The sequence below is a fragment of the Ochotona princeps genome, chromosome 1 (genome assembly GCF_030435755.1).
Source record: "Ochotona princeps isolate mOchPri1 chromosome 1, mOchPri1.hap1, whole genome shotgun sequence".
Classification (NCBI taxonomy): domain Eukaryota; kingdom Metazoa; phylum Chordata; class Mammalia; order Lagomorpha; family Ochotonidae; genus Ochotona; species Ochotona princeps.
The window spans coordinates 60,661,823-60,685,589 of NC_080832.1; positions in this window are offsets into that span (position 1 = coordinate 60,661,823).

A 23,767-nucleotide genomic window follows, 5' to 3' on the forward strand; every position below is an offset into this window, starting at 1 on the left:
TTCTCCCTTGGCCCTTTACAGTCTCCATAGACTTCTCTGACAGTTGCTCTCCTCCTTCTTCGCCTTCACTTTCTCCCTAATTAATCCTAAGTGTTGGTCTCTACAAGCTCCATCTCAGGCTCATTTTTTTTTTTTTTAATCTTTAAAGGCTCTCTTTTGGGATCTCATCCAATTCCATGGCATTAATGATAAAGTTTAGGTTAATGTCTCCTGAATTTGTGTCCAAAAAAATCTCTCTTGAATACCACTCTTGAAAATCACTGGCTTCTTGGAAGGACCTCCAGCCAGGCTTCCCTGCTTCCACTTCTGATGCTACAATTCAGTCTCCTAAGAGCAATCAGATCACATTATTTTCATATTTTAAACCCATCATTGGACACTATGTGTGCTTCCAATTAAATCCAGGATTTTTATAATGGCCTTTAATGCCCTGTTGTGCCTCCTCTGTTGTGTACCATGCTCCCTTAATATTGTCCCTCTCTAATCTTTTTTTTTTTACTTTTTTTTATTAATTATTATGCATTATGTGACAGTTTCATAGGCTCTGGGAATTCCCCCACCCCTCCCCATGCCCCTCCTCCCTGGTGGATTCCTCCACCTTGGTGCAGTATTACAGTTCAAATTCAATCAAGATTCTTTCCTTGCAAACATATACCAAACATAGAGTCCAGCTACTTATTGTCCAGATGGGTTGAACAGTTTCTTGGGGAGACCATTTCTGGTCCGAAGTTAGAGCTGGTAGAATATCATCCCAGTCAATTAAGAGTCCCAATATAACATCAACAGCAATTTGCAATTTGTAACATTATGGAATTGACATGGCTTTGCGTAACCGGTATGTTAAAAAAAACAAAAACAAGTTCTTAACCACAACCTATGATTTGCTCATTGACATCTCAATTTTAGTTTATATACAGGACCGGCTGCTATATACCTTAAAATGGCTATAGGGTACCATTCAGCTGTCTCATGTCTATTTCATTTTAGTATTTAGCCATTTGTTGTGTTGAAGTATAATTTTGTTGATCTTGGCAGATTTTAGGATAATCTAGACTGGCTTGTAACTCTAACAAGACATTTGTCAACAATTAAGGTGCAGAACATTTTTTTTTTGGGGGGGTGTGTGCAGGAAAGTCCCCAACACCATGATGAGGAGTGACTAATCTTTGTGTCCCACCCAGCGAGGCATGAGCCAATCCATGCCAGCTCTTTCCTGTCAGATTTCAAGCTCTACTTTCTGTTGTTTGTCTATTTATTTTAGTTTTTTTTTGTTTTTTGTATGATTGTTTGTTTGCTGTGAGGGGTTTTTGAAGCGATCCCGATGGTCATTGCGAGGGGGGGCGGGGGTCCAGAGGTGGAGCCAGGCTCGGACCAGAGAAAGCTCTCCTCCCTGGTCCCGAAGGACGTTTATTGTTCTTCTGTTTCTGCGGACCGCTCAGGGCTTCTGGTTGTCTTTCCGATGACGTTGGTTTCTGCGCGGTAGTGTTTGGACTTCTTCCATCCCCAGCGGAAGCTCCGGTTGGGGGTGGGTGACCTCAGAGTACTCGGCCTCCGAGGGCATCCAATTCCCTGTGGCCTCCTTGGCAGTTGGGATATAGTCCTTGTTGCTCGTATTAATAGTTTGTGGTGAAGGTCTGGGAGTCTTCATGGTTGGGATCCAGGCTTTCTCCTTGCCACCTGCTCCACTCTGGAGTGCCCCCCTGCTCCACGCACATGACCTCCTGTTAAGAGGTTGTCAGGATCACACCCGATTCCCCCCTCATGCATTGGTATAGTAGTTTTACTATTGTTTAGTGCCGCTTTGAATCTGTTGTCTATGAATTACCAGATTTGATCTTGATAGGCTATGTTGTACTTTTTCCTCACTCTTTTTATGGTCCTGAAAGGGTTCCCTGCACTCCCCCCCAATTACGGATTAACATAGCGTATTGAGGGTATAGTAGGTTTTACAGTTTTTTGATGTAGATCTTAAGTATTCTGACATTAATTGTTGGTTATCCCTCTCTAATCTTTAAAAAATTAGTCAATACAGAAAAGCTTAGTGAACACAGATAGATTTAATAAGCTTTAACAGCTTGCTCTATTCTCTCCATGTGTAAGTGTAATACATGTGCCTATCTATTATTTTTTGAAAGCAGGGTGGATATATTAATATCACATTGGTCTTCTTTCATTTTCTAGTTGTTTTCAGTTGCCTAAAGTTGTTCCTCCTCTACCTCCTCATTTGACTGCCTTCTTCTCAATCCTTTTGTTATAACTCCTGATATTTATTTTAGAAAGGCCTTTTCTAACCATATTTTCAGAGAAGCTCCCATTCCTCTAATGTTATCTACCAGGAGAATGCAATTTTCAGGCATTTATCACATCATCAATGCTAAATTTATTATTTATATCCTTACATGAAAACAGAGACAATGGGTCTTGTCCACTGCTGTAACGGCAGAACATACTACACTACCTGCACTCAATACATACTGGTGTGGAAATAAATTAATCCTAATGAACATACATTTTAGCTATTATGTTGACGTATAAACATTTCCTGAAATCACACCTAATTTAAGGGTTCCTTTTGATTTGTTTCTTCTGTATGAACTGTATTATAACAACTGTTTTTCTTTAGCGAGACTGCTGATTTTCATTTCATTTTCTCCCAGAAGGTTGACAACCCCTGAGGCAAAGTTTGACCCTTTTTCTTCTCTGCCTCTCTGCCAGACCCAACACAGGATCTAATTCATGTGAATGTCATGTGCTAGTGAGTAAATGTACCTGTTTGTGGTATTTAAACTGAGAATTTACCAAGTGTTTCTCAGTTGAGTGGTGGGGACAGTTAGCTTTCCCTCCCCACCTTGCAATTCTTGGGTGTGTAGAACCATTTGAGATACGGAGTCTGTTGTATTTCTTTGGCTCTGGATTCTTAAAGCTAGTTACTCACTTCCCCAGCCATTATTTCAAGCACTATAGCCATCCTTCGTTTTCAAATAATGTCTGCTTTCCCAGGATTTCTACAGAGCTTGGTGGTTAGTGTGAGGTTTAGATGGCATCTCTTAGCTTCTCTGCTTCCCATCAAAACATCACTGCTCTTCCTGCACTTGATAGACACTAATAAACATCTATTGGTCTTTAGCTTGGAAGTCACTAAGTTGTTTGAAACTCTACAAGACCAAGGTGAACTTGTTAACCCAATTTAGGCATAATCTCTTTTTGTAGTATGTTTATTTGTAAATTACACTCTATTGTTTCCTTCAGAAGTAAAATAAAAACAAGGTAGTGCTTATAAATATCCAATAAAAATGGTAAGGCATATAACCATTAAAATATAAGAAAAAATAGGAGAAATATAAGACTTAACTTTAGCAAATTCTGAATATAATTTGATATTATTATATTAGGAATCAGTGCAGCTGAACACCTAATTATAACTTGACGGAACTCCCAATGGCTCTTTCTATGAAAAGTAAGGGACATCAGATAAGGATCAAACATGTTATTTAGCATCTTATTGAAGGCCTTTGGTACTGTCTTTTTCACGGTGCAATCTTACTTTTCAGTCTTTTTGAAAGCACTTTGCTATATGTACTGATATATGTTAAATTACGCCTAAATGAACCTAAGTTTTTTTTCTTTCACTTTGGTGCTGAATCTGGGAGAATTATATTTAATGAGAAATGGTATTGTTTTCCAAGACTTGATAGTCAAATTTCTTTCCTGAATATGATTTTGTCTAAGCTTTTATTATATGAGACAACATCATAAAAAGCAAAAGCATAAGGTTTAGCCTAATATTGGTTATGATAATACATTGATATTCATAGAAATTTGTGGGATGCGTAGGACATTTATTTTCATTTTCTTTGTTAGTGAATTCATTCTAATAATTGATTTTGAAACATATTTATCCTCTCTAAAAACTCAACTGAATTCTTTTGCCTAAAATCTCTTTTCCACCAAACTCATGTCTTAGAGAACAAAAGAAATTTAAAGCCCACTTTACCATTGCCATGTCATGTTTTTCTGTCGTAGATGAGGACTCTGTAATAAGTCAACTGTGACTATTTTGATAAGCTTATCAGTCCTAATTTCTCTTTAATGCTTGTGTGAATTTTGTTGATTATCACGGGAGATGACAACTTAAAGCTTGCTTTGTGGTGTCCAGTTCTCCTGAAAGCTTCTGTCATGTAATAAGGTGTTTTATTTCCATATGCTCCAGTAAACAAACACTGTCAAGGATACCACCTGTAGTGAACTAGGAAAGCTTCAGATAATGTAGAAACCTCACAAAGTTCTCATAAATGTATTTCTCATAGTAGTTTTAAAATAAAAAATAAAACTTTGTTTTTATCCAGGAAAAATATTATTATTTATGTTTTGCAAATGAAGAGTAGGGTGATGGGAGTTGCTGAATTAAGAATAAAATGGAAAACCAGATTTGAGACTTAGCTAATTAATGAAATGTTTAATCTCAGTATAGAAATTATCCCATGCTGTGCATTCCATAAAATCCAGACTTGTGTGCTATTTTGGCCCTATTACATATTCAAATTCATTCAGATTTAACTGAAAAATCACTTACTAGTGCATGAAAACATGGACTACCCTTTTAACATTTTCAAGTGAGGTCGTCAACTCTGCTTTACCCCATGTGAAATGTATGAGCTCAAATTATTTGGATTGTAAATCATCTATATTCCTGTAATTGATTGGAGCCAAGTAAAATGGAACTTACTGTGATCAGTCATCTAAACTCAATAGAATCTGGAGACAGCTTTATGAAAGGGAAAGTTTAAAGGTGGAGATGGTAGCACAGATGTGGAGAAACACTAAACACAAAACTAATTATTTTTCAAAAGGTTCCAAAATTCATTTGAAGGACATATTGAGGCTATACTGACACATTTTTTAAAAGACCACGATGTCTTAAAAATAAAGTTCAGCAAGAAACAATAGTGATGAGCCTGATACATTCATTGTGGTTTTACTTGTAAGAATAAAAAATCCTTAAGGCATCCTGATGGCAAGTTTAAAGAGGAATTGAATAGTGTATTGCAGTACATAAATTAGAATGCTATTAAGCCAAAAAATAGCAGTGAAAAATGATTATTTAATATTTAAATACAAAAAGAGACTACAAATTAGAAATTTGCTTTTATTCCAGCTGTGCTGAACTATGTATACTTGTAATTGTGTGTGTTAGGATGATGGGAAAGTGAAATGTTTCTTTTTTCGCTTCATTTATTACAGTAAGTATGTAATTGTGTATTAAAATTAGGCAATAAAATAAACAGCATCATTCTTAGTATTAAAAATTATATAACTGCTCCCCATTGTTTCTAGTTCTGCTTCTGTTGAACTTGATTCTTATAAGGGACAATGCGCTTGACTTCAGTGATTCTTGTTGTTCCCAGAGAGTCCCAGGATAGCTGCATTTTACTGCTGAAACACCATCTGGACTTTGTTCAAAATCCACCTCAGCATGAATTGTGGTTGGTTAATGTCTCTCCCTGTATAAACACCATAAATTATCTATGCGCAGTAGGAACCTCTATCACTTTGTATTTAGGTTATTTCAACCTTTGAGATACAGAGGAACTTTTCAGTGTTTTATGCATTTTTTGTGTTATAATAAGTGCGTTATTAAAAGGACTTTATATTGGTATTTTTTATATGCTCAGATTCAGGCCTTATATACTTGGATCTTTCTATCCTTGGGGATTAGAATTGTTTTGTAAAACTAAAAATCAAACTAAAAAGAAAATGTATTTTAGACACAATTTAGAAATTAGAATAGCAGAAACTATTTCTGAGTATTCTCTTCATTTAACTGGTAGAGGTGTGGAAATAATTATGGACTTCTCATGGAACTATCTAAAATTCCTTTTTATGATGGTCATTCTCCTTGCAATTCTTGAAGGCTCCTGCTCCGTAAGTAGCAAGCAGCTGTTGGAGGTGATAAGAATGTGATAATAATCACTTGGAGGTGATTCCTTGTGTTTACTCAAGACAAACACTCCCAGTCCCAAGAGATGGAGCAGAGAGATTGACCTCCTGGCCCCTAATAGGAAAAACTAGAAAGAAGGTTTCACTGAATCTTCAGCAATACAACAGCTGCCTCTTTCAGTGAAAACCGAGGCTTTGCTGCTTTGCATCTACTATAGTTTTGGGCCAATAAACACAAGAAATACCCTTCCAGATGCTCAACATGTACATTGCTAGCTTGATCCTGGATGACAAGCATTCCCAACCCTGATGTCCTTCTTCTCCTTGGTTGTGGCAGTAACCCCACAGTCTACTACATTGGACTTTAGCTCACTTAGGAAAAAGAATTGAGGCCATGCAATAACCCATCTAAATTGGAATTAGCAATGTACATATCTTTTAAATGTTACATATTATTTTCTTAGTTTTCTAATAGATAAATAAACCATGAATTAATGTATCCTCATTTTCCTGTGCAGCATAATCCCAGCACTTCTTACTCCCATCTGAGTATAATTGAGTACTTTGCTAATCAATTTTCCCCGCCCTATCTTCTCTTCTTCCCACCCCAGCTTCTAGTAACCATCACTACACTCTCAACTTCAGGCTGACAAGGAAGTTATTATTTACTTCTCAAGTGATGACATGCTCAGCACTAACCCATGAAGCAACCACACAGAGAATAATGGATAACAATGCAGGAATAATGAAGCCTTGAGATGTAGTTGCTTTCGTCTTCACCCTGAAGTGACTAATCCAATTTTGTCTTCTCTGAAGGAGGGAACTTCAGAGTAGCCCTTCAGAAACGAAGTAATCCAACTATTTAAAAAGATACAGCAAAATAGGAATAGGTAAGCATCAGTTGCATACTTACTATATACCGTGCATAGGCCGGGTTTTATAAGTATTTACTAATTATCAGTGAAAACTTCTGCATGATGTCATTATCTGATTGTTCTATGAATAACCTATGGGGCATAATTCATCTAATTCCATGGCCATCCTTCTTCAAAATTGTGTCACTCAGAAAATGTCCAAGCCTAAAATAATTTGGAGGCTTTCGGGGATGTTTCATGGAAACTTGATAGTAAACAGGTAGACTAGAAGAGGAACATACTGGGTAATAGGATCTGGGGAAGGAAAAAGGAAGAAACTAACTTTTTTTTTTTTTTTTAGTATTGGATGTTTGCTCAATAAATGGTGATACCTAATGGAATATCAGACGAGATCGGGTGCATTCAGGGTGGTATGGCTGTAGACAGACTAATGGAATATCGTCAAATATTCCTCAAATATTTATAACTTCATTCACCAATCCAGCTGTACCATTCATAGTGAAACCATTTGGTCACACTGTGTGTTTAATGAACAGCCAGGATGATAATTTCTATTTGATAGGGCTGAACTTGGAGTAGGGAATTTTAATCAACATAGAAAATTCCCCAAGAATAGGGAGTATAAGTCATCCAAGGCCACAGAAAGCATCAAAGGTCATATCCTGGGAGACCAATATAAACATCAACTCCACAGTGCCAAGGGGTGGGATTGAGGGCAGGGTCAGAGATCAAGAGCTGCAGATCAGATGGGGATGATGTTGGAGTTGAGATGGCAGTCTGTACATGGCTTTCTGAAGGAGAGTTTATATAATGTGAATAGGAAGGGGTAGCTCAAAGCTGAAGACAATATTAACATAGACTTTTGGCTTTCAGCGTAGAAGAGGATAGGGTACTATTTACATTTTTCAAGCAAGAAAACTAACCAATAGAGATTGACTGTAGTTTTCAGTCACAGAGCATATCAATAATGGAGCAATGAGATGTGCAGGAATGGCACATCTGCACAAGCCCATCAAATGCTCGAGAAATACACAAAACCCTGATCCATTAACTCCAGTTGTGCACTTGGAAGGCTGTTAGGTTAGCACAGGTATGATGGTGCAAAACTACTCTGAATACCCAAATGTTAATAAAACTAATATAGTTTTTAAAAATACATCGTTAACAGATTTTTTTTGTGATAATCTCCTGCTCCATGGCAAATTATGTTAATTCAGGCACAAATCTTTCTTTCATCCCAGAGTGGTTTTAAGCTCCAGGCAATATGATAGTACTCAGCCTGGTAGAAAAAGTGTATTCAAGTGGAAATTCAGGTGGGAATCTAGTGTATTTGGTATCACAATGATATTCACTGAATCATATTTAGTCTAGTGTGTCTTCCTCAACAGTGTTTTGTTTCTTTATTATTTTTTTAAGATTTTATTTTACAAATTTTATTTGGAAATCAATTACACAGAGAGGAAGAGAGACAGAGAGGACTTATCATCTGCTGGTTTGCTCCCCAAGTGGCTGAAATGGTCAGAGCTGAGGTGATACAAAGTCAAGAGTCCAGAACTTCTTCCAGGTCTGCCATGCTGGTGCAGGGTCTCAAGGCTTTGGGCTGTCTCCTCAACTGCTTTTCCAGACAACAGGCAGGGAGCTGGATGGGAAGCAGGGCTGCCACAACACAAACTGGAGCTCCTATGGGATATCAGCAAGTGCAAGACAAGAACTTTAGCTACTGGGCCCAATAGTCTGTGGTTTCTTTAGAAGGTGTGGACTTATTTTGCTGCCATAGCAGGATGTCTAAAAACCTGGGGGGGTGGGGTGGGGGAAGTTTGAAGATCCCAGATATTACATGCAAGACGATTGTTGGAAAATTTACCCTGCTCCTTTGATTATTTCCACAAATCTTGGTTCCCTACTTCAGTCTTCCTCTGATGTCAACAATTGACACTTCCTCAATTTAATGTGAAGTGTAGGCAAATGGCAATGCAACAGATCAAGATCCCACTTATCCCTTATCCCTCTGCATGGAAATTCTGGAGCCGCCCTTGCTTGCTCCCCTAATAAATCCCCTTTATGGGGTACTTAGCAAGAGGCTGTAGGCAGTGAATTTCTCTGAGGCATTCAACCCAATGTTCATCACAGAGCTTTGATTTTCCTTAGTGACTGGACAGGATTGCCAAGGATCTAAATGACTGGGTATGATTCTGACTCCCGCATCAGAAATTATTGCTAAGGCCAGGTCAGCCTGACATGAAGAGAAGTCAATTGCTGGTGGACGACCTCATCTCTGGCTGATACTCTTTTGTAAAACATGTGTTTTAGGAACATTTGTTGAATGCTAATAGAATATTCTGCTAGCAGTCCTATATTAAATATGCTTTTCTTATAATTATGTGCATATTTTTACAGTTGATTGATCAAGAATAATTTTCTGCAATTCACATTTTTGTTTATGTTCTATTTAAGTATAGTGGTATGAGGAATTAATATTTTAAAATGTATTGCTTGAGACAGTCAATATTTTTGGTTAATTGTGTTGTTATGAAATCTAACTTACTGTATAGTTAATTTATCACAAACCTATGGAGGACAATTGTGGGTCTTTTCCTTATCTAAAAATAGAGTTTCTGGGCATGATGAAATGGCACTGAACCAAACAAACTGGGTTCTCATTGTGGTACAATGAACAAATGTGCCACCTTAAATCAGTTACAGTCTTTGAGTCTTAGTTTCTTCCTCTACAAAATGGGTTCAAAGTACTTGATTTTTGAGGAAGCTATCTAACACTAATCACCTGTTCTGGTGTCTTATTATATCTTCTTCTTCAGTTGTTTTTCAACTACTAGTAACACACACACACACACACACACACAATGGAGAGACCAGGTCTAGGGGATCATTAAAGAAAAAGTAAGAAAACCTCCATTACTTTGGCTGAGACTAGCATTGTAGCAGAAAAGTATGTCTGTGTGTCTGACTTTGTTCAAATGCTGTCTCTTATTTCTCAACCACTCTCAAATAATTTCTTTGAGCCTTATGTCATCTGTAAAAGAGAGAGTAACATTACTAAACATTAGTAAACTATCATTAAAGCCTGAATGAGACAACATATAAACATTTACCATTAATTGTGGCCTTTACTAAGTGTGCAGTAAACATTTGCTGAATTGAAATGCTATTTACTTTGGGCCTTGGGTTTGGGGGCAAGTGCCGCTCCTCACAGTGTGGCGGCTGTGGGGGGTGCCCCTGCCGGCTTGGACCCAATGCTGGGGGCTCATGCCAAAGACACTGCCGCAAGGTTCCCACCAAGGGGCGCGTGTGCTGGAATGGGGGCTGCGTTCTATCTAGGAAACAGTTGCAATCTCCCGAGGCACTAGTGTGGACTGGGATTGGATGCACCAGGCCAAGCCAGACCCCAACATCATCTGGTGCCCTGGAGAACCAGGGTGGATGTGGGACTGACTAGGCTGGGTCTCAACCCCATACTGAGCCATGTGTGAGCTGTACGTGGGTATGGACGAGCCATGGCTGGGCTGAAACATCCAACAACAAGAACTAGAACGGGGTGAAAGCAAGTCAGGAAAAGCCACTGTTCCTGCTAGGACATGAGGTGAACTAAATAGGGCTGGCTCAAGGACCCCCTGGTATGTGCAAAATCTGGCATTGGGAGAGGTTCTGATGGAGGAGCCTGGGCAACTCCTCTGGCAGGACACAGTCTCTGCAGGTAAGCGCAAGAAGCATGATAGGAAACAGCCCAGAATAGGCCATGGAAAGTTTCCCACTGGCATATATTTGGCATTGGGTCAGGGACAGACCAGGCTGAATCAGTTCATGTCATACACTGGTAAATCCGAACACCAGAACAGAGTGTGGGTCGAGCTGGGACTGGTCGCGACAAAAACAGTGCACACTATGGAATGCTAGGGTGAGGTTGCCTGTACTGGATTTGACTGCAGCACCCAACCAGCACGCGCGAGATCCAGGAAGGGAGGGCAGAGCCGGCGGGGGGATTAAGGGGCCAGACAGCTACTCCCACTGGAGAGTGTAGGCTGGGATGGGGAAAGACAGGACTAAGCAAGGCTGCAACACCTGTGCACTGCACGTGGACTAGATCAGGGAAAAGCCAGGCTAGGCGGATTATTCCTGCTGGTGCAAGCATAAATTAGAGTGGGTGAGGGATGTTTGGGCTTAGCCACAGCATCAACTGGCAGAAGCTGGCACTGGGGACTAATTCTGTCAAGTCAAATCACAGAACCACCCGAAGAGTGCATAAACCGGGACTGAGAGAGACCTGGGAGGGAAATAGTGGGTTCCCCCCTCTTGGGTCACTACTCCCGCGGGAGGGCATGAAAACTCAGATGGGGGCTGGGGTGGCTAGACAGAGAGGCACTCAACAACATCCGTGAGGGCTGGAGAGTTGAGTTGGTTAGATGGAACTAAGCTTAAATACCCAATGACAAGTACATGAGCCAAATAGGATGTGGGACAGACTGGACTAGTCTGCTACACATACTGGCAAACCAGGGTAGGGGCGGGCCTGGTGGGGGTTACTGTGGGTCGCCCCGACTAGGCTGCAGCTCTCACTGGTTGATGCAAGGGCCGAGTATGTGCTGGGCAGAACCAGGCTGGACTGCAACACCCATTGGTTCCAGTGGAAATCAGGACTGAAAACAGAACCAACCCAGCAATTGAAACCACCAGCTGATCGTGGTGATGGACTGTGCCGGGCCCTGTGCTTGCTAGAACATACAAGAATCTGGTCTGGGAATACCTCAAAGTTTCTTTGGAGATCTCCCCAATCGAACTGCTGGACTCAGAACCCTAGCCAAGAAAAGACAGAGGACAGAGCAAGTCAATCAACCACCTCAGCTATATGTTGGCAGCAAAATATGGGGCAAAGGAAGACTCTATGATGGACCGTATCAATCAGTGGACGACCTCATCGAGTGACACTGGCAGCGATTCATAACTGGAGAACTATTAAAATCATTTGAGCAAGGATCTCAGAGCATGCCCCACATCCGGGACTTGGGGTGGGTGGGAAACTGGGTGGGGTTTCTCCGTCAATATCCCCCTTTACCTCAGATACATGATGGAAAAAATATGGACATAATACTATTACCCACTTCCCTCTACCCCCTGAACCCTTTTTTTTTTTTACCGTAATTAACTATGTAAAGATTGCCAACAAAAATACAATAAAAAATAAAAAAAAGAAATGCTATTTACTGAATTCATTATTTTTTTAAACTTACATATTTTTATTGGAAAGTCAAGTTTACAGAGTAAAGCAGAGATAGAAAGATCTTCCATCTGCTGATTTGCTCCCCAAGTAGCTACAATATCCATGGCTGAGCCGATCTTAAGCCAGGAGTCAGGATCTTCTTCCAGGTTTCCCACTTGGGTACAGCATCCCAAGGCTTTGGGCCATCCTTTATGGCTATCCCAGGCCACAGACAAGGAGCTGGAAGGGAAGTGGAGCAGCTGGGACATGAACCGGCAGCCATATGGAATCCTGGTGCATGCAAGGTGAGGACTTCAGTCATTAGGCTACCACGCTGGGCCTGAATTAATTATTTGAATCAAATTTCCTGGAGCTAGAATTGTGTTATATAACATCTCATAGCTTGTTCTAAGTAATTTCATCCAAAAACAAGATTCTAGAAAACAATATTTCATAAATTGATTCTAGTTAAAAATTAATAGCATCCATAATGTTATTTACATACAGAGAACTCCTTTGACTGAATTCTGTGACAACGTAAATTTAGCTATAATGGGGTCTTGTGTGCTGGCTCAGTGACTCAATCCTCACCTTGCAACTACCAGGATCTCATATGGGTGCTGGTTCACATCCCAGCTGCTCCACTTCCCATCTAGTTCCCTGTCTATAGCCTGGGATAGCAATAGAAGGTGACTCAAAGTCTTGGAATCCTGTACCTGCTTTGGAAACCCAGCAGAAGCTCCTAGCTCCTGGCTTAGGATCTGCTCAGTTCCAACCATTGGAGCCACTTGGGAAGTGAAGCAGCAGATGAAAGATCTTTCCCTCTTATCTCTCATTCTCTCCACAATCTGATCTGACTTTCCAATTTAAAAAAATAATAAATCTTAAAAAATAGCTGTGACATGGCTGCTAATATGACATGGCTGTGTCCTCAAAAACATACTTGGCTTGATCAATTCTTCAGTCTTGCAATAATAAAATCAACTTTTATGTGTTTGGCCTTTTCAGATCCTGAGCAAAGTATTATACTGAAGTTCACAGTGTCTTACCTCTGTATAACTGCTATTACGTTTGTTCAAATATGTTAGTAGAATAAATTGTTACCTTACTAATGATAAAGAAACTCAGCAGACATAGTTACTTTCTGCTCCAAGAAAATCAAGAAAACCAACTAGTTCTGTCAGAAATGTTTTGAGACACTTGTCTTTGATGAATTTCTGTATCCTTCTACCTTTCCTTGTCTAGGATGTAGAGCATTATTTTTTTTATTGCCCCAGGGTTTAAGCTTCCTTACCCTTTTCTAATAGTTTAAACCTGAACATATTCAGTGCTCACGTAAAATTCTGTTTCTGCTCTAAAGTCCCTAGCCTTTCTTAGGGTCAAATTTGTTTGGATCTGTGAAATATCAGTGGAAGTGATATATCTGCTTTCTAATCAAAATAGTTAACAGCTGCTGTGCTTCCTCTTTGGCATCCCCTGCTCCAGAAACCTTGGTAATCACATGGAATGGAACATACAAAGAGACATCTCATCTACTTTTAAAGGCAGAGGAAAGCCTTTGTCAATCTAGTTTTGTTATCAAGGAGAAACAAACCATTGTTCTGTATTATAGCATTGCCATCTCAGGGATCATCCATTAGAGTATCTAATATTAATCATGTTAGTAGAAAACAAAACACTTATCCCCACATTTACAGTTGTGTGACTAACTTTCTTTTGTTAGAGGTACCACAGTTAGTTTTGCAGTTTCTATAATTTCATAAAAATGGAATCACAAAGCTTAAAACTTTATACCTGACTCTTGCTCAGCACAATAGTTATGAAATTTTGCATGTCCATTTCCTTGGATTGCTTAATATCATCTCTCAGTTTATATTCTCCCATCTATTGGACTTATTTTCTGGGTTTGAATATTACAATTGTTTCTATTATATACTTGCTTAATTCTCCAAGAAATATAAACTTTTCCTGAGTGATCATACCATATGCCTTTCTCTCAAACCATATGTGAATTTCAGTTACCCTGTGACCTCAGTAAAGATCTTTAAATTCTCTCTTTTCCTTTTTTTTCTTTTCTTTTTCCTTGTTCTCTTCTTCTTCCCCTCCCCTTCCCTTCCTTTCCTTTCCTTTCCTTTCCTTTCCTTTCCTTTCCTTTCCTTTCCTTTCCTTTCCTTTCCTTTCCTTTTTTCCCCTTTCCTTTTAAAATTTAGCCATTCTAATATATGTGGAGTGATTAATGATGTTAATAATCTTTTTACATTTCTTTCCTATCTACTTCTATTTTTATTTGATCAAATATATATTCTAATACTTTACTAACTAAAACATCAAGTTGCTTTCTTCCTATCAAATTGCGAAAGTTGTTTATTTTATATATTTATATATTTGGAATGCAGAGGGAGATAGTTAGAGAGAGAGGGTGAGAGAGAGATTTTCCATTCACGAATTCAATCCCCAAATGGCCATAGCAGCCAAATTCTGAGGTGAGGCAGGCCATGCCAGACTGGACTGGAGCACCCAATCAGCACAAGTAAGACCCAGTTGGGGGGGGGGGGGGTGGAGGCGGCAAACCTGTAAGGGAACTGAATGGGGCTCCCCTGCTGGACCACCACTCCCACTGGTGAGCGTGAGAGCTGCGATGGGTGCAGATCAGGCCGGGCAGGGATACAGCACTTGTTGGCTTCATGTGAGCTGGATCAGCGGAGAGACAGGCTGGGTCAACTGTTCCTACCAGTGCATGCGTAAGCCAGAGTAGATGAGGGTTGTTTGGGCTTTGCTGTGGCAACAGCTAGCAGATGCTGGCATAGGGGACAAATTCTGTCAAGTCAAACTGCAGAATCATCTGGAGAATACAAGATCCGGAAGTAGGAGTGGATCCAGTAGGGAAACTGTGGGCACTTCCTGCTGGGTTTCCACTCTGACCAGTGAGCATGAGAATCAGGACTGGGGCAGGCATGGCCAGACAGAGTGGCACCTGGTGGCATGTGTGTGGACTGGATAGTGGGGCTGGTTGGGTTGAACTAGGCTCCAGTGCCTAATGGCAAGTTTGAGAGCTGAAGGGGATGTGAGACAGACTGGGCCAGTGTGCTGTGCATATTGGCAGACACAGGAATGACAACAGGGAACAGGTTTGGTGGGGGTTACTGCGGATCACTCTGACTAGGCTGCAGCTTCTACTGGTTTGCGTGAGGGCTGAGCATGTTGTGGGCAGGATCAGGTTGGGCTGCATCACCCATTGGTTTGTGTAGAAGACAGGGCTGGAGATAGAGCTGACCCAGCAATTGCAACCACCGGCATGTGCAGAAGCTGATTGGGGGAATGGATTGTGCTAGACTCTGTATTGGCAAACACACAAGAATTAGGTCTGGGATCACATTAGAAAAAGTTCCTTAGGGGATACCTCCAACTGAGTCTCTGGACTCAGAATCTCAACCATGGAGAGTATTGCAGGTTCCATGGTCTGACTGTGGAGTGCACGTGTCAAAGGTGGGCCTCCTCAGTGGCTTAAATGGAGTAGTGTACAGCATTTTCAGATGTACATGGAGGATACGGCAGTACATTGGAGCCAGCAGAGGGCACCTGGTACTGTAATGGAGAACAGAGGCGAGAACAAATTGATCAACTCCCCAAATTAAGTGTTAGTATTAAAAATCTAAGCAAATGGTTACTCTAAGGTTGACCATGTCAGCCAGTGGATTCTGGAGAGATTTCATCGTGCTTGGAGTGGCGAGGTCGGCATCAGTTCAGAACTGTTGAAGTATCAAAACCACTTGAGTGGAGCCCTCGGAGCAGACCCCACACAGGGAACCCTGGGATGGCATCAGGTGGCTGTCCCCTATCCCAGAACATGGAGGCGATTGAAAGGCTGAGTACGGCTTCTCCGCTTAACTCCTCCCTTTCCCTAGATACAGGAAGGAAAAAAAAAAGAGAGATTGTGGTCTCACCCACCTTCCTGTAGCCTTTGACCCTTTGTAGTCTAATCACCAATGTAAAATCATCAAAATTTGTATTTTTTAAACTGTAACTTAGAAAATAAAAAGCTATTAGTAAAAAATTATTTTCATTTAAAAATATATTTATTTGTTTTTATTGGAAAGGCATATTTTAAATTGAGAGAGAAAGATCTTTCATTCGCTGTTTCACTTCTCAAGTGGCAGCGAATGCCGATTCAGAGCTAGGAACCAGGAGCTTCTTTTGGGTCCTCCATGTGGGTGCAGGGTCCCAAGGCTTTGGGCCATTCTCTGCTGCTTTCCCAGAATGGGAAGTGGAGCATATGGAACACAATCCAGCACCCATATAGGATCCCAGTGCATGCAAGTTGAGGAGTTAGCCTCTAGGCCACTGTGCCCAGTCAGAATATGCTTTGTTTGAAAAGATGAAATACATACGGCCAATAGGAACATGAAAAAAATGCTTGGAATAACTAGCCTTCAGGGAAAAGCTGAGATTTCACTTCACCTCACTTGGAATGGCTATCATCCAGAAATCAAAATATAATTAATTCTTTTGAGGATATTTGGAGAAAGATACCCTGATGCACAATTGGTATTACAACCATTATGGAGATGCCACAGAAATCTGAAAATAGATCTACCATTTGACTCAGCCATTCCACTGCTGAGAATTCACACAAAGAAAATGGAATCAGCTTATGAAAGAGTTATTTGTACCAGCATATTTACTGTCTGTCAGTGCATAATACCTAAGATAGGAAATCACCCAAATATCCATTAATGGTGACTGGATTAAAAAATAAATGTGAGCTCCTGGCTTCTGGCTTCTGATTTCAGAATGGCTCAGCTCTGACCATTTGGCCATTTGGGAAATGAACCAACGGAAGAAACACCTCTCTATTTCTTTCCTTCTATCTCTGTAAAATTTGCCTAGCAAATAAACATAAAATAAATTTTTAAAAAAGTAGTTGGTAGATACACACTGCGAAATACTACTCAACCTTAAAGAAGAATGAAATCTGTTTTTCACAATAAGTAGATACAACCAAAAATCATTATGCTCTCTCTGATATGTGGTACTTGACATAAAATGTCTATCTATCTATCTGAGTGAGATGAACATTTTTTAATTTGATTGTATTTTAGCTCTTGTTGCTGTGAAACTGTGATCTTCCTACTTTTCACTTGTGAGTATTATGATTAGTGATGCATTAAGCCTGTGATTATAGAATGGATTGAAAATATGCTTTCAAGCAAAAGAAGAAAGGAAGAATTGAGGGGAATAGAGGGATTAATATGGGGCGAGAAGGAACATAGTTATCTGCTTAGAATTGTGCCTATGAAATATACGAAATCAGTTTTCTTCATATTAATAAGAATTTTTTTTAATTAGAGTAAAACAATCAGTCTCCTTCCACAGACTTTTCTCCTAAAAATGAATAGTAGTAGTTATTTGGACTCATTTTTCAAGGTTAACAAGCAAAAATGCATTAATATTTGAGTTAAATATAAATGTTCATGGCGTCTCAAAAGGATTGGAAGAAGTAGGATTTGAATGAAACCTTTAAGCAAAATGACTATAAGCATTTCCTGAAGAGGTGCAGGAAAATTACAGTGCTGTGTTAATTCTTACAAGTCAATCGGGTTAATTATTTATTAGAATTTTTATGGACAATGAACAGTTCTACAAGTTTCCCTTATCAGTCACATTTCCCCCTTTCAAGGTTACAATAAATACAACTACATGCTTAAATATTTCTTGATAAAGGCTCACCATATTTTATTCATTTAATTTCTTAATATCATCTAGCTCTTTCCCGTTACTGCCAGCTCTGGCCATTTTTATTGTGTCTGTGGTTAATTTATATTCTACTGAAGGAATACCTTTCAGGAAAAAAATATGCTTGTCTGGTTAAAAGATTCAGCATATTGAAAACCATAAGTCTTTCAAAATTTCAGAAGGCCATGGACCCAGTTTTTTAATCAAAGACATACTCATAATGTTTCCAGGAACAATGTTTTAAAATAATGGTAATTTTCCACCAGAATTATGTTGGTTTCTCTCAAATGCACATATGGCTTTAAAATAGTCACTATCTTTTAAAGTGTTCAGATTTTCTCCTTGAAGTGTTGATTTCCCAAAGATAGTTTTTTTTCCTCCTCTGAGACTGCATTCCAGTCAATATGTAAATTGCAGCACACTCAGATTAAATTAAAATAACAGTGAATGATGGGACTGTTTTCTTACATGAAGTCTTTTCTTACTTAAACTTTGCACACAAGAGACTTCGTTTTTGGTGTCTACTGAACCTGTCTCACATTCCACAGATATCAGAATTCTGAAGAAATTAAGCTATAGTTGCTGTTATTAATGCTTCTGTTGCATGAAAGAACTAATTGGGAAATGGAGTTGTGATTTTTTTCAGTTCTAGAAATATTATAATGAGAAAAACGAATGAACCCACACAGAGCTCAGTATTTGTGCAATATTTTCTCATGCAAGTAGAGGACAATTTTTTTTGTTAGACTATGCCATTAAACTATTGCTGGAAAGCAGTATTTTAAATGTGGGCATGAGACTGAATCTCACAACTCTTTGAAGTCAACACGTTTCCTAACCTAAGAATGTAGCACTTTAATTTGTATTCATTTTCACTCAATAGAAAATCATATTATACCCTATCTCCCTTTCATCTTGCAAATTAGTAAGCAATACAATCATGTATAATACAAATATCTTTTCATGGGATAATTTCAAATCTTGTATTAGTATAATCCTTTTTTACTCCAATTCCCCCCCCCCAATTTAGTGCTATTTTTGATTATTTTTCCCAAAAAGGACAAATTGTTTTGTTCCTTCAAGTGACATGCATCTAATTATTTGTGCTGAACAGAAGGTAGTATTAAAGGTGCTCTGAGAACCCACTCACTCCTAAACTGGCATAGTACTGTTGACACTCTACACTGTGAAGGATTCCAGTTGTATTTACCCCACCCATAGTCACTAGTATTGTACAAATATTTCAAAGCATTTTGCCTTATTTTACATCGGAGCTCACTGTGTGGCAGTTACATTTTAGCTAAGGTTATTATATTGCATCTGCTGAAAATTTCCATCAACAACCTTTACGTAATCCAATTGAATGAAACATTCCTCCCAGTCTCCTTCCATTGAACTCTATTGTGAATCTTTTGTGATTTTTTCCCTGTTAACTTCCAAGACAGCAAAGTCCAGTTGAGAAGGCATGCAAGAGGAGGGCTTTCTGATTAAGTCATATTCTGATCAATTCAGGTTTAATAGAAAAGCTTTTTGGCTCAGTCTTAGAATTTTTCCTTCAGAAAATGATTTTGATATGCAAACAAAGCATACAAATGCAATTCAATCGCTGGTGTTAGATGTGCTCTAGTTCGCTATAGAAAGGCAGTTTCTAGGCACACATAGAAATCTGTGCAAATTGATGGTTTATGGCCTTACTATCCCAAGTCTTTGTTTGAGTTCAAATTCTGGCTGCTTAATCCACTATTTCACTTAGGGCAAGTTCTTTATTTTTTAAAGATTTATTTATTTATTTATTTTTTATTACAAAGTCAGATATACAGAGAGGAGGAGAAACAGAGAGGAAGATCTTCCGTTCGATGATTCACTCCCCAAGTGAGCCGCAACAGGCCGGTGCTGTGCCGATCTGGAGCCAGGAGCCAGGAGCTCTTGTAAGTCTCCCACACAGGTACAGGGTCCCAAGGCTTTGGGTCGTCCTCAACTGCTTTCCCAGGCCACCAGCAGGGAGCTGGATGGGAAGCGGAGCTGCCGGGATTAGAACTGGCACCCATTTGGGATCCCAGGGCGTTCAAGGCGAGGACTTTAGCCGCTAGGCCATGCCGCCAGGCCCACAGGTTCTTTATTTTAAGCCTCAGTTTCATCATCTACAATAATAATAGTCACCTCACCAGGGACATTGGAATGGGCAAATGACAAAATTCATAAGAATCTGTCCACACAGTTTCTGACATCCTGAGTCCTGAGTAAGTATTAGCTGACAGTGATTTTCTTGCTTTTGGGACTAGTGTTGTGACATTGTGCGTTAAGATGCCATCTGCTACGCTAGCATCTTATGTGGATGCCAGCTATTGTTTTGGCTACTCCACTTCCAATCCAGCTCTCAGATAATGGCCTGGGAAAAGCAACAGAAAATGACGCAAGTGTTTGGGCCCTTACACTCTTCTGAGAGATCTGTATGAGTAGTGAACCAGCAAGTGGAAGACATTTCTATTTGTGTCTCTCCTTCTCTGACTTCCAAATAAATGTATACATGTTTTTTTTAATACTCCTGCTTTTATTTCTAAGGGTCTTATGCTCTACTGACTGTGCTATCAGATAATTTCTGCTTTCATTTTTATAGTGTGCTATCACGCATACTTTGAAAATTGCATTCCTTAGGGTAAATACCACATAAATCAAATTATTTCACTATAGCATAGTTGAGGTATAGGAAAGAATCAGCAACAGCAGCAGGTTATGGATTGAGGCAAATACAGAATGTTTTGTGCAATGTAGCAAATGCAATAGTCATTTTATACAACATAAACTAGCATGATTAGGTTGAAGAATGCATATGTAAAATAAGATACATTGGTTCAGTAGAAAGAATATAAATTTCAAATTCTTGTTTGGGATTTTAGAAAATCTGTATTGTTCCTTTAATGGCTTTTTACACTGTGAAGTGGCTGATGACAGAGATTTGTACCTAATTAGATTGCCTGCTTTTCCATCCTGTCTCTTCCGTCCCTAGTTGGGCATGACAAAGGGAAATAGGAAAGAGCTTATTTGTTAGCTATCAGGACCTCTCTTTGGCATCTTCTCCTTGGTGGAAGGTCAATGTACAAAGGTCACTTTCCAAGACCTTACAATAAACACACTGACCTCACTGCCAAATCACTTTTCCAGAGAATGCCACCAGATCAAGTGTCACTTTTAGGAACTTTTGGTCTGTGTGTCTTCCTCTTTTTTGGTTAAAATGTTCATTCTCCAAGAGCAAACACTACCAATGGATATAAGAATGCCTCCATCTTGATTTTAGAAAAGTTCTTTATTTTTTTTTTCTAAAAATTGAGCACATGTTTGAAAAATAGTATCACAAGAGGAACCTAGAACTTATTAGCTAACTCCTTGTTACCATACTTTAATACTGTACCAAAGCAGGGGAACAGTTTATGAGCCCTTCATTGCAAGTATCTCATTTGAGAAGTGTATTTGAATTTCAACGAGTGGAAGAACTCAATTTGATCAAAGATTTGATTAATGTTAACATCAAGTTTCTGTTTTGCCCACTTTAAAAGTCAGTTTTTATTACTTTTAAAAGTGTATACTTTAATTATATCAAATATATAGGGGCAGATGGTTTGCAACTTTAATTTCACTAAAATGAATAAATGGAGTTTATACTTAATTTTGAAAATATTTTAATATCTTCCCAAATCTTGTGATTAATAATTTCAAATGATTTTCCACTTTTTAACTCCCAAAGCTATCTCACTTTAAAATAAAAAACTTAAACAAGTCATCTTCTGCAAAAAAGAAAATAAACATACACTAAAGAATTTTATAATTGTTAATATAAACATAACTCTCATCATTTACTTCATACTTTTCATTTTTAATGGTTGTAGTTTTTAATTAAAAACATGTGTCTGTATGTACTTCATGCATTCTTCTAATTATCACTTGCTTAGTAGCAGGATTAACCTGAAGTTGGCTGAGTACAATTACTTTGTTCAAGAAAATTATCATCTTTTTAAGAAATATTAATGTAAAATACAGTAACTTTTGGTATTTGGATTCCAAATACTTATTCATTATTTTAAATGTCACCTTTGTCAATCTATTGATGTGTTTGAATATACTTAAGTGATGGACTGTATTTATAACTAACCCTACTAACTTAAAATTTTCACCAGTTATTTTTTTAAGTCAAGTTCCAGTTTGGAAATGATGACAAACTTTCGTTGTATATTTTTTTCTGCTTAAAAAAGCAGCTGAAATTTTACAATATATATGATTCTAGAAATCAGTGAGAGATTTTTACAATCCCGCTAGCTCTAATAAATTCACTAAATCTCTCACACGTAACTCACAGTTTTTGTACTTCAGAAGTCTGTGGTCTGTGGAGTGTTTTTATGCAAGGTATTGTTGCAAAATTTAGCAAAGGATCAACAATGATTTCCAGGGGTGGCTCGTTGTAATTACTTTGCAAGATGAAAACCTTTATAAACTTACTAATGGCTGATATTGAATGATTAAATGCTGCAAATGACTGTAAAAGAATATCTTTCTTTTTTGTTAGCTTGAACTCACTAGTGCAATGAATGAAACAATGGAAAACCAAAACACTGTAATGATAGACTGTAGACTCATAACCCTTGAGGAAAAGTCTTAAAATCTAACATTTTGAGCAATGCTAAACTCCAAAAAGATCTACAGATACTCACAGAAAGATATTATGTAATTTATAATGTCAGTGTATGATTCAAATTAAACAAGTTGGTGTTTTTCACACGGTTAATATGTTGGGATCCACGCATGCTTATTGGAGTATAGGGTTTAAGTCTTGGCTCCTCTTCCGATTCCAACTTCCTGCTAATCTACATGAAGGCAGGCAGTAGATGATTGCTCAAGTACGTGGGTCCCTGTTATACGTGTGGGAGACTTAGCTTGAGTTCTGGGTTCCTGGCTTTGGTCTCGCCTTACGTTGTCTCTGTGTCTTACAGATAAATTAAAATGGAAGTGCTAGCATGTCTTATAATTATGTATGGATTTGTGTACATTTTTATTCAAGTGTGGAAAAGTCTGTGCAAAATCATTCTCAGTTCCATTAATGAGTAATTAAAGTGAGTGTCAGTTTCAGGAAATCATCTTTTTCACTTAGCTGTCCCAGTGAAATTACTGCAAATCACAAATTTGTAAATTACAAACTGCATGTCACTGCAGTCTCCCCACAATATCTTTTGTGGAGTTGTGAAAATGCATCACATTCTTACATCTCTTGTGTTCGCTTCAGTAACAGCAGTATCTTCAGTGACTGACCATCTTTCATAGGAACACAGCACTAGATGACAGAGGCTGTGAGGTTGTTAAGTTCCTCCAACAGCACCTCTCACAATGGGACCTAGTACATTGATGTCACATTTAAATTCTGCTGATGATCAGTATTTGAGAGCAGGTATTAAACACCTAGACTATAATTGTTAAATTTAGGAATGTAAAAGGGCTTCAGTATTGTCTGTGAACATTTTCTGTTTAAATGTACACAGCCCTGGGGGGAATGAAATAACAGTGAAATATCACTGTTCTTTCCTTATATGCAGAAATACTTATAAAATACCTTCTTCTGTGGTTCACTGATTACAGTGAAGTTTCTGAGCTAAACTAGCATCTCACTGGAAACCCTGCAGGTGGTACAGGATGGATAAGATCACCCTGAGGGAATGCAAAGATGGGTATACATATTAAGAGAAAGTCCTTTGTAGAATAAGAATAATGATAATCTCTGGAACATTTGTTTTGTGCCGCATATTGTTTATAGGATTTTCAGATGTATCATCTCATTTGATTTATACTAAAGATGTAATGAGAGATTCTGCACTTATGTCATTTTTTAGAATGGTGAAATGGAGGTCAAAGGAGTTAATGAATACAAAATCATAGTAAATTATCTAGAGAAAATTTGAGATAAAATAGGCTGGTCCTACTGCTTAAATAGCAGCAACTATTTACTTATTTTTTGCAAAAGACCTTG